Source organism: Narcine bancroftii, chromosome 6 (genome assembly GCF_036971445.1).
Source record: "Narcine bancroftii isolate sNarBan1 chromosome 6, sNarBan1.hap1, whole genome shotgun sequence".
NCBI lineage: Eukaryota > Metazoa > Chordata > Chondrichthyes > Torpediniformes > Narcinidae > Narcine > Narcine bancroftii.
Genome location: NC_091474.1, coordinates 179,050,417 through 179,067,383, shown reverse-complemented (window position 1 = coordinate 179,067,383; position 16,967 = coordinate 179,050,417). Strand labels below are relative to the sequence as shown.

Below are 16,967 nucleotides of genomic sequence, written 5' to 3'. Positions count from 1 at the left end.
TCAGAACCAGGATGCAAGGAGGTGCTGAGGCCACTGAAGGGTTCCTGACCATGTCAGAGGTTCAGATCTGGACCTCGTGTTGCGAGGACTGGACTGGACTCTGTGTGGCTGTGGAAGCGAATCTACGGATGTTTGGTGCCTCTGGGGGATCTCTCTTTTTCCTCTCTCTCTTTCTGACTGTGCCTGACTGTAAGACTGAGAGGCACTTAGGCAATTCCTGCTGGTGGCGAATCTCTCCGCCTTGCAACAGGCAAAAAGAAATTTCATATGATATGACACTGTTTTATTACTATGATAATAAATTGAATCTTGAATTCAGACAATGCTGGAGGAATCCAGACCAACAAAAGGTGTTAATTAGATATGATAAAAGGAGAAATGAGAATTTATTATGTCTGTGCGAAAGGAGACAGGGAAGGAAGAGACAGAGATAGGGGAAGGTGACAGGGGAAAAAAGTTGGGGGGGGGGGTGCTGTTTAACGAAAGCCAGAGAAGTCAATATTAATGGCATCCAGTTGGTGGGTGCCCAGTCAGAAGATGAGGTGTTATTCCTCCAATTTGTAGATGGTCTCAGTCTGGCAAAGCATGAGACCATGGACAGACATGTCAGCAAGGGAATGGGATGGGGAATTAAACTTGTTGGCCCCTGGAAGATCTACGCTACTATGGTGGACAGAGCCAAGGTGCTCAACAAAGCGATCTTCCAATCGACATTTCTCTGATGCAGTCTCTCCTTTACTTCAAGAGACTGCTTGCTGAGCACCTCTGCTCTGTTTGCCACAATAATGTAATCTCCCAGTGGCCACCCAGTTCAATTTCCCATCCCATTCCCTTGCTGACATGTCTGACCATGGTCTCATGCACTGCCAGGCTGAGACCACCCGCAAATTGGAGGAACAATTCATCATCTTCTGACTGGCCACCCTCCAACCAGATGGCATTAATATCGACATCTCTGGCTTTCATTAAACACCACCCCCCCACCCCTCACTTCTTCTCCCACCACCTTCCCTGTCTCCTTTTGCACAAACATGATAAATTCACACCTCTTCTCATATCCAATTAGCACTATTTGTTGGTCTGGTTCTTCCCCCAGCCAGCTTTGTCCGAATTCTGAGACGTTCTGAAATCTCCAGCTTCTGGTGCATTCTGCTTATTTCTCGAAGAAGGGTTCAGGCCTGAAATGTCAACAATATATCTTTGCTTTTTATGGACGCTCAAAGACCGGCTGAGTTCCTTGAGCATTTTGATTTGTTTTTAAGGAACATAATAAAACTTATATTCAGGAGTGAGTGTAGGTTTTTAGATTTAAACTCAATTTCTAAACCAATCTGTCAAGTTCCAAACTAAGAATTAGGGTATTTTGCATCTAATATTTAACCCTTTCACTCAATTTTGCTCATCCCCGTCACTTCCATCCCATCTCTTTCCCCTTCCCACCTGCTTCCCTGCCCCTCTTTCATCTATTTCATTACTCTCATTTTCTCTCTTCCTGCATTCCTAATCATGTTCACCTTCTCTATTCTCTCCCGAATTCTTTCCACTGATAAAAATGGGAATTTTTTAAATCTTAAGGTAATGATGCTTTGTAACTCAATTCCCAAGAGTACCTGGAGACCTAGTCATTGAACATTTGCTGCATCTTTAGATATTATGTGGATCAAGAGACATTGTTTTCATATAGGAAAATAGTGCAGAGATTTTTTTTAAAAAAACAAGCAAGATCTTATTAAATAGAGCAAATTTGAGAGGCCAATTAGCTGAAGACTGCTTATATTTGTTTATGTTTTTATGCCCTTAAGTCCTCTGGGTTATTTCTACAAATCCAATTTGTCAAACACTATTAAAATTAAAATTATCCACACTTATTGCAGTATATTTCATACAAGTCTCCTGCAATAATAGATTTCTCACCATTAGAATTTAGAATTAAAAATAAAATGAAGTCTTACAAATTTTATGTCCTAATCTAATACAACCAGTGTGGTATTCAAACCACTGAAAAATCTATTTTTATTCTAAAAAAGTTAAAAAAAAACTACATTGGTGAAAGAAATCCAAGACAATTTCTGTATTTTTCATGGTATATAATAGCGCATGTATTTTTTGATCTCAAGTATAATGTGAATAGAAATTTGGATGACAGGCTAAAAATAAACAGTTCCAGTAGTTATTCACATTGAAAATGGTTGCTCCAACAAGTGATCTGAGTGGTCAATAAAGGTGCTTTTTATTCTTGGCAAGTAATTTGAATGTTTGCATAAAATACAAATTTGAAGCTATCTAAAAACAAAAGGTGTATCAAGCATTCAGAGACAGTATAGAATGTGTGAAGTGTGAGATGATGTCTTTTATGATAAAAGAATGGCATGGAAAACTCAGTGGAATGCTGCTTAAAAATAGGAATGACAATTAATATGGAATTAAATATAACTGCTACACTTTTGGAGTACATAAAGCTTTATAAATTCCAGGAATGCTTTGACATAAATATCAGAATAATGTATTAATAGATTTCTGCAAGTCACCAACAAATAACATTTCTAATCTTGGTTGTCACAACAAGGAAATGAAAGATAATTATCGCAAGCCCCAGGTTAAATAAATATGGACACAATTTGCAATGGAGAACAGAAGACTAGAAAGATGTAATAGAGAATTTTAAAATTTATAAATGTACTTAAAATGTATGGATCTGGAATGTGCTTTTCCACTGATTGGGGAGCCAATGACGGGGGTCTCCAAGGAGTAAGATTCTTTACACTGTTTATTGAATTGGTTTGCTTGAGGAAACACTTGAAGCAGGGACTATATGAATTCTTAAGGAGAAAATAAGTAAATCTAAATGATAGGCCAATGCAGCAAAGAGGAGAAACATGTTATGTTTGAGCAATGCACAATCACATGCATCTTCTCTTCTTTGGATCTATTAAACAAAATCATTTTCATGTATTCAATATCATAAAAAATTAATTGCACTTATACATGTGACAGAGATAGCTTCAAATCATCCCAGAACTTTTTACAAACAATTGTTTTATTGAAATGTTGGATTTTGCAGCAATACATCCAATTTGCACACAAAGTTCCTGCAAACAATAACATGATAATGATTTCGCTATGTTGTCCATTCAAAAACTGACTTGGACATCAAAAATACTCTCTCCATTTTAAAATTGTGTCATTGGATCTTCAATATCAATCTTAAAGTGCAAGAAAGTCACAAAGCAGATTTTAAAGAGTGGTTTAAAAAGCGTATGAGATCATGGGCTTTATAAATGAAGGCTTTGACGTTTGATCACAACATTAAGTCTGATTCAGAGTGCCATGCCTTGTATAAAATATAAAACTTGAGAGAGAGTGTAGATTTACCATAATTCCTGGTTTTGTTGGATCTAATAGAAAGCAAGGAATCTGACAGAGATATTTAAAATAATGATTAGGGGACAAAAGATGCAGAGAAACTGTTCTCATTGACAAAAGGCCAAAAATCAGGGATAAAAGTTGGCAAAAGAACCAAAGTGACACCAATATAAAGTTGTTTTTTAAAAAAAATATTATTTGGAGTTGTGAGGGTCTGGAATGCACCGCTAGCAGCTCCAGTGGAGATAGATTTGCTTGCAGCAGTCGAAGGGGAACTTGATGAGGTGAGGGGGTGTGGTGGTTGGGACCGAAGTTATAGAAAAAGAGGGGTTGTTCTTACATTGAACTGGTAAGATCTAAACGGGCCGAATGTTCTTCCATTCGGACTATAATCTTTCTCCGATTCTTATTTCATGCCAAAAAGGCTACTTGCAGTTTTGCTGCATTCCCTTGGAACTGCAACTTGCACTGCGAATCTTTGCGCTGAAATCTCCAGAACGAGACAAAAAGCCCGAAAAGAGAATGGGATTCGCGAGGACGGCACGGACTTTTGAGAAGATCCCCCTGACCAAATTCGTCTTTAAGAAAATAAATGTTGCATGAGTTTAAATAGGGAAGCAAATATCTTTCAACTCGAAACGGTTTGCACGGTACCATAATGATGTTTTCATCTTGCTTTCTGGGTAAAAATGTAACATCAGTTTGATTTCAATGCATGAAATTTGAAAAGCTAATTTCTGAGCTGCATTTACCGGACAGACTAATCAAACGCATTGTGGACCATTTTTATGAATGGATTTTAACTTCATTTAACAAATCGCAGAACTTCCATAAGGAACGTTGTTTTGTGACTTTCTAAAACCACATCTTCCTTGCGTTTTTTTTAAACCGCTTCGTCTACTCAATTTGTCATGTGCAGAATTTCGAGTCCTTAGTGAGTTTTAATTTCTTTTGCAAATCTCAAATTATCCCTGTTCGAAATCATAAAGTCAAACCAGAGTATTAATGAAAAACTGTTCTAATGCAAATGCATTATCATAATTAAAGTGATTTTAAAAAGCAAACAACCCTGAACCCAAAACCTAAGTCAATGAAGTATCTCGCAGCAAGATCTGCAACAGAGGACTCCATAAAAGATGCTGGCAAGCTCCTTGTCCTGTATTTCTCTCACCCGCAGTTGTTTGATGTTGTTGTGTCCGAGGTGGAGTTTTTTGGTATCCGTTGGAATGGCTTTAGGCACAGTCGTAACTCTGTAGCATTGCACTGATTTGGAGGAGTCACAAACACATCTTGTGGGGCAATCGCCTTGGCATGCAATCAGAAAAGAAAACACAGAAAATGAAAAAAGTAACATTTTTGGCTTAAAATCTACTAGTATTAATTACTCATGCCCCAGAATACACTTTTGAGACTGATGTCAATGCAGAATCCGTTCTGCTTTCCTTGGAATAGTCTCACTCTCTGAAAATGTCTATTTATCTCTCCCTTTTAAGCTTGGTCTCTCGTGCGACGGTGTTTCTCTGATTGGAAATGTCGATCAAAGAAAAGAATTGTATTATCCTACCTAAAAGACAGATCCTTTGTAGCAAACGGAAAAAGCCAGACCCAAACAATGGTATATTGCCCTGATATTTGCAAAGAAGCATACTACTAATAGAAACACTGTCGCAAAATTACTCAATTGTCTATTGTGTAGAATGTCCATTTGCAAACATGAGGATTATTTTTTTGGTTTTCTTTTTCGTCTCTAGCTGTTTTTGCTGCCGTGTTGAGATAACATCACTTTGTATAGTTACAATGATACGACATTCCAAGTTCTCGCTGTCGTTTCTAGTCCGCTGATGTAAACAAAAGCCCAATAACATTTGTTGCCACAGGTGGCTGGGGACTCCAAGGTGTGCACCCGAGCTTTAAGATAAGAGGAAACGAACACGTGTTTTACATTTTAAAGAGAAAGATGTTGTCTTTAATCCTCCTTAGATTTTAAATCATTGAAAAGTATAACCGCAAAACTCTCTTTTGTCGAGTTTTGGATTTATAAGGCAGGATAAGATAGCGAGTCCCATACTTCCGGTACACGTCAAGAGCAACTTTACAAACGTTAGTTAATTCATAATGATGTTCAGTGAAATTTTATTTCAAGACACTCCTCTATTCTCACTATATTACATCTATGCTTCAAAAAACTAGTTCAATATTTGATTTATGCAAAATAAATTATTTAATACATTCTTTCTCCATTGCCAACACTATGGTGACTCCAGATTTCGATTTCATTAACATTGATTGTGGCGTTATGCAGCATTAAATTGCTGATTTACAATCATTCTATAAATAGTGCAAAAGCTTCAAAAACACAATGGGAAATTATTATATAATTGATTTGTTTTATATTTAAAATATCGTTGCCAGACAGCCATGATTTGTATATAACCCCTCCCTGCAATAAGGGTCCTATCTGCACTAATGACATTGAGAACAGTACTTATATTAGTGTTTTCACCTTCCAAATTAATTATTATCTTCCTCACAACGCTCAGTTTAATTTCTTCCTGCCTTAGCAGTGGCAAGGTCACATATGACATCTCTGTGAATGATATTCACATTTCTATTGAAGTCACTCTCATTGTTTTAAATAACTTTTCCAGCTTATCATGTGGTCAGTACACTTCATGGGGGGGGGGGGGGTTATCAGGCAAACTTTGATGTTGATGTTAATATTTTTACTGTAAGTTCATACAAAGGTAATTGTTTTACAAATAATCGTAAAGGCGGAAATACAGAGAGATAGTGAGGCAGAAAAGTTTAAGGACAGAGTTCTTGATCTGAGGACCTGGGGACAACTGTCAAAGGTGATGCCAAGGAATTTGGGATGCATATGAAAGTAGAATTGTGGAAATGCAGAAGCATTAGAATGTTGGGGCAGGATGGGGTGCAAGGGGAAGGGTATGTTGGAATTTATGATTCATAAAAGCAAGTAATTCAAATCACATTTACTTGCTCTGTTCCCAATTTCTTTACCTCATATCTTTACATGATTTCTGTCTCCATCTCGCATTGTTTGATTCAAACCTCCCACATATAGTCTTGTATCTAGGCATCCTCATTTTAGATCTTCCCAATCATCCTGAACCAACATTTTATTCCAATTTCTATCCATTCCCATCATTCACTCTTTGAACTTCATGAAGCCCACCTCTTGCTCTTATGGTCATTAAATTACTGACCATGCAATGTTTTTCTTTGCCTATTTTCTCTTCAGATGTCATCTCTTTTACTTTCTCTCCTTCAGTCAGCATCCCAATTTTAATCAGTCACCCTGAACCTCTCTATCCTTGAACACTATCTACCTATGTTCAAACTTCCTTTACTTTCTAAGTCCTCCATTGTGTTTACACCTTCCACATCAATGACATTGTCTACCTAAAATCCACATTTAAATTTATTTCTGCCTTAGCAGTGGTCCAGTTGCATGTGACACTCTGTGAATGAGGCAGTTGTGTATTTACCCTCTAATTCTTTTAAACCACTTTACAACCTGGTATGATCGTCCACACCAAAGAAGTTACAACTTCAGTAGATTCAATTTACCTGGTCCAGTTTCTTACCACCATAGCTAAAATATCAGCAGCACCAGGTAGCAAATGCATGCACATGGGCATTTAACTGGTAACATCCAAACTACGATTAAAAATAAAGATGATTCACAGCACACCCACATCATTAATTCTGAAATTCACTTTTGGTGCTGCCTCTTCCTTATGTACATATTACATCTTAGTTAACATCTAATGACATCCAAGCAAAATCATTTCCCATTGCTTATCTCCCAAATAGATTTTCTAGCAAATCCAATAATCAGAATCAGAACCTATTGGAGTCCGCTGGACAGATCCTCAGAGATGCTGACACGCAGGAACTTGAAGTTCTTAACCTTTTCCATTACTGACCCCTTGAGGACTGGTTTGTGTTCTCCTGATTTCCCCTTTCCTGAAATCCACAATCAGCTCCTTGGTTTTGCTAATGTTGAGTGCAAGATTGTTGTTGTGGCACCACTCAACGAGCTGATCTGTCTTTCTCCTGTATACTTCCTCATTGCTGGCTGGTATTCAACTGCCAACTGTGGTATCATTGACAAATTTGTAAATGGTGTATAGTGAGTAGAGCAGTGGGCTAAGCACACTTCCCTGAGATGTGCCTGTTTTGATCATTAGTGAGGAGAAGACATGAATTTTTTCCAATTCATACTGACTGTGGTCTTCCAAGGATCCAGTGCAAAGGTGGGTGCAGAGGCCTAGGTTTTTGAGCTTGTTGACCAGCACTGAGGGTATTATGGTATTGAAAGATGAGCTACAGTTGATGAAGAGTAATCTGATGTACTTGTTGCTGCAGTCTTGGTCAGTGGTTCACAACCTTTTTCCACTCACATACCACTTTAAGCAATCCCTATGCCATTGGTGCTCTGTGATTAGTAAGGGATTGCTTAAGGTGGTATGTGAGTGGGAAGGAAAGGTTGAGAATCACTGCTCTAAACTCAATTGTTATAGAAATATTTTGCTTGAGAAAAATTGTCATTGGCCTATTTCCTGTGGAGTTATGAAACCATGTACATGAGTCAATGAGGTATGATTAAAACAGTGGTTTTCAAACTTTTTATTTCCACCTATTGTAAGGTAAAACATCATGAGATGGGAATGTGTAGGGAGTTACCCTGTACAGGGCAGTAACAAGAAGGGGAGGTGTCCTTGTACTCCTGTTAGGTAAAACATCATGAGATGGGACCGGAGAAGGAGTCACCCAGTACTAAGGAGTAACAGAATGCATCCTTGTACTTACAAGATAAGAGAGACATTGATGGATTGAGAGGCAGGAAGCTAGCAGGGAAAGGATAGCAACAGTTTTAGTCATTGGACAAGTAATGATATGATGATGTTCTAAGCATGTATCCAAGGGTATAAAAAATCACCATTTTGCTGATAACGGCAGAATGCATTCTCCGGCTAACATCGTTAGTCGCAAGTGTTACAATCCGGTAATAAAGAACAAAGAACCCTGATTTCGACTCAGTCTGGTGTTTGTCTCACTCATTCATGAACAAAGCAGACCTAACACTATATACCACCTTTAGTAATCCTTTATTAATCACAGAGCACCTATAGCACAGGGAATACTTAAAGTGGTATGTGAGTGGAAGTAAAAATGTTGAGAACCACTGCTCTAAGTGATCTGGAGCTAAGAGGAAAGCCAGTGATATTTCATCTACTGTGGAGCAAATGTGACAGTAAGCAAACTGCAGTGGGTCCAAGTTAATTCTCTCGAAGCATTTCATCACAGTAGACATGAGTGCTACAGACTGTGGCAGCTCACCCTGCTTTTCTTGGGCACCGGGATGATTGATGCCCTTTTAAAGCAAGTGGGAACCTCTAATTGCAGCAATGAGAGATTGAAAATATTGGTGAGCACCCCAGCTAGTTAGTTGGTACAGATTTTCAGTACCCTGGCATGTATGCGATCAGGGTCAGACAGCTTGCGAGGGTTCACTTTCCTGAAGGACATCCTGACATTGACCTCAGAGACTGATATCATGGGGTTGTCAGCTTCTGTGGGGATTCTCTTAGGTATTGTTGAGTTCTCCTTTTCAAAGGGAGCATAAAATGTGTTCATTTATGGTGTTCTGCCTTGCCTTGTAGGCTTGAAATCACTGCCATAGCTGACGAGTATCTGACTCTGTCTCTAGCTTCCCAAGGAATTACTTATTTGCTGCTGTGCTGTCCTTCTCTAGGTCCTACCTGGATCTCCTGTAGAGATCTGGATCACTGGCCTTAAATGCCATCAATCTCGCCCTCAACAGGTTGGGAATCTTTTGATTGATCCACGGCTTCTGGTCAGGATACGCCCGGTATGTACGCGAGGGTACACACTCATCCTTGCAGGTCTTGATGAATGTTCTGTTAAATGAGGCACCTTTCCTCCTGCTAAATATATGGAAGAACAAAGCTATTGTTTTTGATACTGTCAGAAATCCCTGACTCTTATCTTTAATTTAATTCCCTTGCACTCTCCCAGGGTTAACCAGGACTGTTTGCAAACTTATCATCCAACTTCACTCTGTACTAAATTAAAGACACTTTATCCATAACATATATTTAGACTACCAGATTCTACCTCTGTAACACTGTCATCTTCTAATCTACCTCAGCTTCTCTGTCAAAGATGCCTTTGTAACCTGCATTACTCAACTATTGCTATGGAATTTTGGCTGCTTCCCAAAACTATAACTCACCCAAAATTTTTTTGCGTACTTTTCAGTAGAAACACACCTTAACTTTACTCTTGCCTGTTGATGTGCATTATATTTAAGTCTTCCTACAAATTAACCTTGTGTTTATGGTCTTACTCCTAGTTCAATGGCTTTCTCTCATTGTATAATGCTTTAAAAACTCAGCATTCCTCCAAACCTGGCCTTTTGAAAATTCCAAAGTTCCTTTGGTGAATATGCATCAGCCATCGAGGCTCTAAGCTCAGGAATTTTCAAATCCTCTTTGCCTCTTCATCCTCCCTCCTTTAAGACTTTCCTTGAAGCATACCTTTCTGACCAAGCTTCAATCATGCTTTCATTGATCTTTGTCTGGCTCACTGTTAACTTTGGTTCAGCTATTTTTCTGTTACATGCCTTTGCACATTTTATGAATGAACTCTGTTTCTACCCAAGGGCATAGTTCATTGAAGTCTCTTTTTGCAACAAACATTATTCTACAGGTGGAGGGCTAATGACAAAAACCCACAGTGAATCATGAACTGAACGGTTTAAAACAGTACTGTTGCTGAAAAAGGCAGATTATCTATCTCTCTCACCCCTTTTCCACTCTTGTTTTTGGATTTTTAAATAATAACTTAGGCCGCTGAGATAGTGGAAAGAGATGATCATTTAACAAATGCCAATTATGGAGTTTCTATTTTATGAATAAAGGTCATTGACTTTGATCAAGTCCTTTTTAATACTTGGTCCTTGAAAAATGCCCTTTCTGTGCAGCCACACAGCCAATTTTAGATTCAGTTTGTTACTTTCCTTTGGATCACATGGACTTTTACTTCAGTGATCAGCCTACATTGCAGAACATAGAAAGAGTATTATTGAAATCCAGATAGACCACATGAAAGCATCACCCTTTAAACACACTATCCCCATTCAATGGTATAATGGGAATAGTTCTCCAATCTTTGGCTATGTCTGTATGCATGGCTGCTGTAGGGGGGAAAAAAAGACACGGTACTTTTGAAATAATCTTAAAGTGTTTCTAATGTAATGCTGCCTGAATCTATATGCAAACTTACTAATATTGCAAGCCATGGATGTACAGCTATTATAAATTGCAATTTAATTGAAAATAAATGAATCTTGTATCAAGTAATTATACCTGCAGCACACAAAAATGCTGGAGAAACTCAGCAGGTCATGCGATATCCAAAGGAAGTAAAAGGCGGTCAATGTTTTGGGCCTGAACCTTTCCTCAAGAGTGCTTCAGGTTCTGAAGAGTCACGGTAGATATTGCACTCATGCAAACTTTGAGCCCATCCCTGAATCATTTCCTTTGTTCTCTTTTAAGGAAGTTAAATTATAACATAACAGGAGATTAGAATATAGTATCTGTTTTGGAAGAATAACATTGGGAATGTTATAACATATTAGTTGATTACCAGAAACAGATTGTCCAAATTGTTACTACATATTAAGAATTATTGCATCATAATGGGATTTTTTTTCAATTTATGAGATAAAATCCTAATAAAGGACACGTGATTCCAAAGTACTTTGAGGAGAAAAAAAATTGGACAAAATATATTCAATATGAAGAGCTACTCTTGCATAATTTTAAAAAAAGTGGTTTTAATTTAGTTTTCCTTATTTTAGATAAAGCAACACTATAATGGAGAAAGCAGTTGAATATCTTGTTGATGTTAACTATTTTTGGGGGGAATACTGATGTATATCTCTCCCAGGATTAGAATAACAGATCCTACTTAAACTTTCAAAATCAGTTCTCATTGATATTGGGTATATGGAAGGACATAGACCTCTAATTATATGTTGTTTGTTGTCAGACATTTTTTTTTGTCTTCAACTAAAGTTTTGATGATGCTCAAGATCCTGTCATTATTTTCTCTAATCTATAAAAAGCCTGTTTAATTTGAGTAGATGAGATACATCGGGTAAAGGTATACTCAGAAGTAGGCCATTCAGTCCAACATGAGCTGATTCATTCTTTCACTCTGCCCCACACCTCTGCTTTCTCCCCATAACCTTTGATACCCTGACTATTCATACAGCTATCAATCTGTGCTTTAAATACTCCCAATGGCCTGGCCTTCATGGCTCCCCACAGCAGCAAATTCCATAGGTTCACCAAATTTTGGCTAAAGAAATCCCTCTGCATCTCTGTTTTAAATGGGCACCTTTCTATCCTGAAGTTGTGTCCTATTGTCCTTGACCACCCCCATCCCCACCCGACCCCAAGTCAAGAACTGAGAAAGTTTTGCTAAAATGAGTTATTGAATGTTGATTCAAAAATGCTATGCTACTGATTTAATTTTTGGCCCATGAACTTGCTATCCTAGATATATCCTTCTTCATTTGGGAAATTGCACATTGGGACATCTCCACCTGCATATAATGCAAGTGGAGATGGAAAGCTACTGACATCAGTCAATGCAAGGCAGATGACTAAAGACTCTCCTTGGGTTTCTGGGTGAAGCTATGGATTTGGGGGTTTGGCAGTTAGGGTGAGGCCCTTAAGCTGGTAGCTAGAGTTTGGGAAAGGCCTGGAGGATAGAGTGAGTGAAGGGCAGTAAGAGAGATGGGAAGAAAGGAAAAAAGGAAAGGGCTAAAAGAGGGTGGTAAGTGCATGAAGGGGAAGACTGGTGAGAGACAAGAGAAGGGAGATCGACAAAGGGAAGACTGAAGGAAGGAGGGATTGAGGGCAAGATTACACCTCTTTTGAAGTGTGTATAGTCAGTATGTATGTGCTTAGAGTGTGCCTTCACATACAGACTGTGCTAATAGATCCCGATCTCCAGTTATTTCAGAACATGATCCCATTCTGTCAAGATCATGTGGTAGCTATTGCGCATTGGTGAATTCACTTCCTCAGAACTGGCATGGAAACAAGTCACTTGACTTGGAAAAGGTTGAATTACATATCAGTGGGAGAACAATGGGTAAAAACTGTTAACTCGGCCGGGCTCTGACATTTGCTCTCTCTATGTATCAGAGTCTGGTTGAAACCTACTCGCACTGCCCGGTTATGTCATTTCACACCACGCGACTTGCACGATTTGACCTATGATATTGGTGGGTTAACTCGGATATAATCGGCGGTGTGGAAGGGGCTAATGTTACAGTTATTGTAGAAGAAAGAATGGCAGATTTTCAGGTGATCAGGCTAAATGTCTGGATACACAAACCTCTGCATATACTGGAATTTGGAGCAAAAATAACATTGCTGGAGGAATTTAATGGGTTTGGCAGCATCTGTTGAGCTGATGTTATGGGACAAAACCCTATTTCAGGACTGAAAAAAGAATTTGTATATGACAGACAGTTGAAACTAGGTGGGCTTGAGTTGGGAGACAGTGATGAATGGAACAAGGCAAAGGAAAGTAGTGGAGCCTGGGGGAGTAGATGGAGGCCAGAGAGGGGAGAGGAGAATGAAGGCCATTGCTGCTGAAAGAAGAAGGTGAGTGGAAAACGTAAGTGAGATGGTAGCTGGATAGAAGCAGTGGTGGAAGGGATAGAGTGGGATTGAAATTGGAGATTGCTTAAGGTGGTATGTGAGTAGAAAACCACTGTTTTAATCGTATCTAATTGACTTGTTATGTGCATGGTTTCATAACTCCAAAAGAAATGGACCAACGACAATTTTCCTCAAGTAAAATATTTCATTAATAATTGGGTCTCGAGCAGTGATTCTCAACCTTCCCTTCCCACTCAAAGACCACCTTAAGTAATCCCTTACTAATCACAGAGCACCACTGCCTTGAAGGTTTTTATGACAAGTGCCTGCCTGTGGGAATGCCATACACTGTGGGTGCAAAATTATATTATTTGTTTCTTTGTTTTATAATATCTTTTTATAACAATTTAAAGTTTATTAGCAGTGCTTTAAAACATTAAAACGTATTTGGCTCAATAAATTTTGATTTCAATGTCAGTTGTGGATTAACAAAGGACTTGACTTTATTCAGAAAGTTGCAAATTCAAGTTCCACTTCAATGTCATGAGTGCAATAATCTAAATTGATGCTCCAATGCAATATAGGGAGAACACTGTCAAGTAGGTGTAACTATTAAACTGAGATCCAGGCCATGTAAAAGATCACATGGGTTTTTACTGAAGAAAGGCCTTGGTTTCACCTTAATTTCTTGGGTAATATTTATCCAAGAGTCAACGTGATAATGAGTTTATTGCCATATACCATGATACATGATATATAGTGTATGCACCAAAATTATTCCTGACTGCGGCTGAACAAGTATTTCCTGAAAAATTGCAATAATATTCATTAAATTAGTAAATTAAAGAGATAATCAATACAAAAGATTAAAAGATTATTAGATAATAAATATTCACTATTAACATTTTTTCTTTGGCTTGGCTTCGCGGACGAAGATTTATGGAGGGGGTAAAAAAAGTCCACGTCAGCTGCAGGCTCGTTTGTGGCTGACCAGTCCGATGCGGGACAGGCAGACACGATTGCAGCGGTTGCAAGGGAAAATTGGTTGGTTGGGGTTGGGTGTTGGGTTTTTCCTCCTTTGCCTTTTGTCAGTGAGGTGGGCTCTGCGGTCTTCTTCAAAGGAGGCTGCTGCCCGCCAAACTGTGAGGCGCCAAGATGCACGGTTTGAGGCGTTATCAGCCCACTGGCGGTGGTCAATGTGGCAGGCACCAAGAGATTTCTTTAGGCAGTCCTTGTACCTTTTCTTTGGTGCACCTCTGTCACGGTGGCCAGTGGAGAGCTCGCCATATAATACGATCTTGGGAAGGCGATGGTCCTCCATTCTGGAGACGTGACCCATCCAGCGCAGCTGGATCTTCAGCAGCGTGGACTCGATGCTGTCGACCTCTGCCATCTCGAGTACCTCGACGTTAGGGGTGTGAGCGCTCCAATGGATGTTGAGGATGGAGCGGAGACAACGCTGGTGGAAGCGTTCTAGGAGCCGTAGGTGGTGCCGGTAGAGGACCCATGATTCGGAGCCGAACAGGAGTGTGGGTATGACAACGGCTCTGTATACGCTTATCTTTGTGAGGTTTTTCAGTTGGTTGTTTTTCCAGACTCTTTTGTGTAGTCTTCCAAAGGCGCTATTTGCCTTGGCGAGTCTGTTGTCTATCTCATTGTCGATCCTTGCATCTGATGAAATGGTGCAGCCGAGATAGGTAAACTGGTTGACCGTTTTGAGTTTTGTGTGCCCGATGGAGATGTGGGGGGGCTGGTAGTCATGGTGGGGAGCTGGCTGATGGAGGACCTCAGTTTTCTTCAGGCTGACTTCCAGGCCAAACATTTTGGCAGTTTCCGCAAAGCAGGACGTCAAGCGCTGAAGAGCTGGCTCTGAATGGGCAACTAAAGCGGCATCATCTGCAAAGAGTAGTTCACGGACAAGTTTCTCTTGTGTCTTGGTGTGAGCTTGCAGGCGCCTCAGATTGAAGAGACTGCCATCCGTGCGGTACCGGATAGCACAAGAGAAAATTACATAAAAGTGCAGACAACCCTTTCATGGTGTTGGAGCAGCCTTTCATTAGTGTAACAAAGCTGGGCGTGGGAGGGGGCGTCTGGTGAAGATTCAAGAGCCTCCTAGCTGTTGGAAAGAAACTGTTCTAGGTTTTCAGGCCTCGGTAGCTTCTGCCTCAAATTAGTAGTGAGAAGAGATGATGGCCAGGGTTGAGGCAACTGTGTCGCAGTGCAAAATGAAGAACAGAAAATGACCAGACGTAGTCAAGTCAAAATTTTCAAACCCCGCACATTCCAAATAAAGTCATTGGTTTGTGACACCAGAAGCAGGTCGACAATGTCGACATGCACAAGGTCAAATCTGTGCTGCGGTGGCTGGAAAGGCTGAAGCGGTGCCTTCACGTGCCTTTGCACTTTTGCCGATTGGCAGTTCGTGCACGTCTTTGTCCAATATGTGACCTGCTTTTTGAGTCCATGCCATACAAACTTGTCAGCTATCAGGCAGACTGTCGCTTGAATGGAGGGGTGGGACAGTATGTGAATGGCATCGAAAATGCAATGTCTCCACACAGCAGGGACAAGAGAGCTGACCTGTGGAAACGTCGCACAGGATAGTGGTACCTTGCAGCTCAAAGGCGACATCCTTGAGTTGCAGGCTCGTGACAGTAGTTCTATAAGCCATGAGTTCATAGTTCTGGCGCTGAGCTTTAACAAGCATCGTGTAGTCTACACCTGGAGAGAGGGCACGTACTGCTTGAATGGAGGAGCGGGACAGGGCATCAGCCACTACATTACTCTTACCAGAGATACGTTTAATCCTGGTTGAAAATTGGGATGCGAAAGATAGGTAGTGTTGCTGGCAGACTGACCAGGGATCTGATGCCTTTGCAAAGGTGAATGTTAACAGTTTGTGGTCTGTAAAAACTGTGAAGTCCCTGCCTTCCAAAAAATAGCAGAAATGTCTGACCACTGAACTCCCTATTGAATATGCTGCATTTCATTTCCAGAGGGTGGAGGTGCCTACTAAAAACTGCCAGAGGCTTCCATTGTCCATTGGTGTACTGTTCCAAGACCCCTCCTACTGCCATGTTGGACACATCTATCGTCAAGGTAGTTGGTGCATCAATTTGTGGGTGGATCAGCACTGCTGCCTTTGCTAGGGTGTCTTTGGTGTGCTGGAATGCTACCATTATCTCCTTTGTCCACTTGAGTTCTTTGGCACTGCTGGACATGAGGTCGGAGGGGTTTCATAATGAGATGCAGAGGCTAGAAAGAGGTGATAGAAATTGACCATCCCCACAAGTTCTTGGAGTTCTTTGCTCGTATTGTGCCTCACGAATTTGAGAATGGCTTCCACCTTGCTAGGCAATGGAATGGAACCCCAGCTACTGATCTGATGTCCCAAGAACTTGATAGAGGACTACCCGAATTTGCACATAGCAGGGTTCACAGTCACCCTGAACTCCTGTAGGCAATGGCAGATGCTGCAGTTGCTCTTTGTGGGAGTGGCTGGTGATGAGTGCTCGTCCAGTATACTCATCACTGCGCCCATCAGTCGCTGGATTGTTCATGCAGCATTTTTGAGCCGAAAAGGCTTTCTCAAAAATTCAATGAGGCTGAACGGTGTTATGATGAAGATCTTGGGCACATTCTCTGGGTTTACAGGCACCAAGACAATTTTTCAAAATATCCTGGCCCCATAAAGATTAGCTGTAAAGTCCTGTATATGGGGCACAGGGTAGTGGTCTCCAGCCTTCTGTGGCTTTGGGCACCCTATGTAGCGGGGAAGCCCACAGGCTATCAGACCTGCATATGATTGCAAGTTCCTCCATTTTGTGGAACTGTTGTTTCACAAGCTGCAACTTGTTGGGTGGCAGGCATCGG

At 40.3% G+C, this 16,967-nt stretch overlaps 1 protein-coding gene across 3 annotated transcripts in view; it reads right to left on the bottom strand.

Annotated features, from left to right (window-relative positions):
* Positions 1 to 16,967, bottom strand: part of LOC138736799 (nephrocan-like) — a 38,244-nt gene that overhangs the window by 10,169 nt on the left and 11,108 nt on the right. The window contains exons 1-3 of one of the 3 annotated variants that reach the window (XM_069886830.1): positions 10,782 to 11,050; positions 9,153 to 9,338; positions 4,535 to 4,668 (exon numbers count right to left, since the gene is read on the bottom strand). The gene's annotated coding sequence lies outside the window, so the exon portion shown is untranslated. Of the gene's footprint in view, positions 1 to 4,534; positions 4,669 to 9,152; positions 9,339 to 10,781; positions 11,051 to 16,967 lie in introns of those variants that run through there. The other 2 variants (XM_069886831.1, XM_069886832.1) reach the window with 2 other exon arrangements.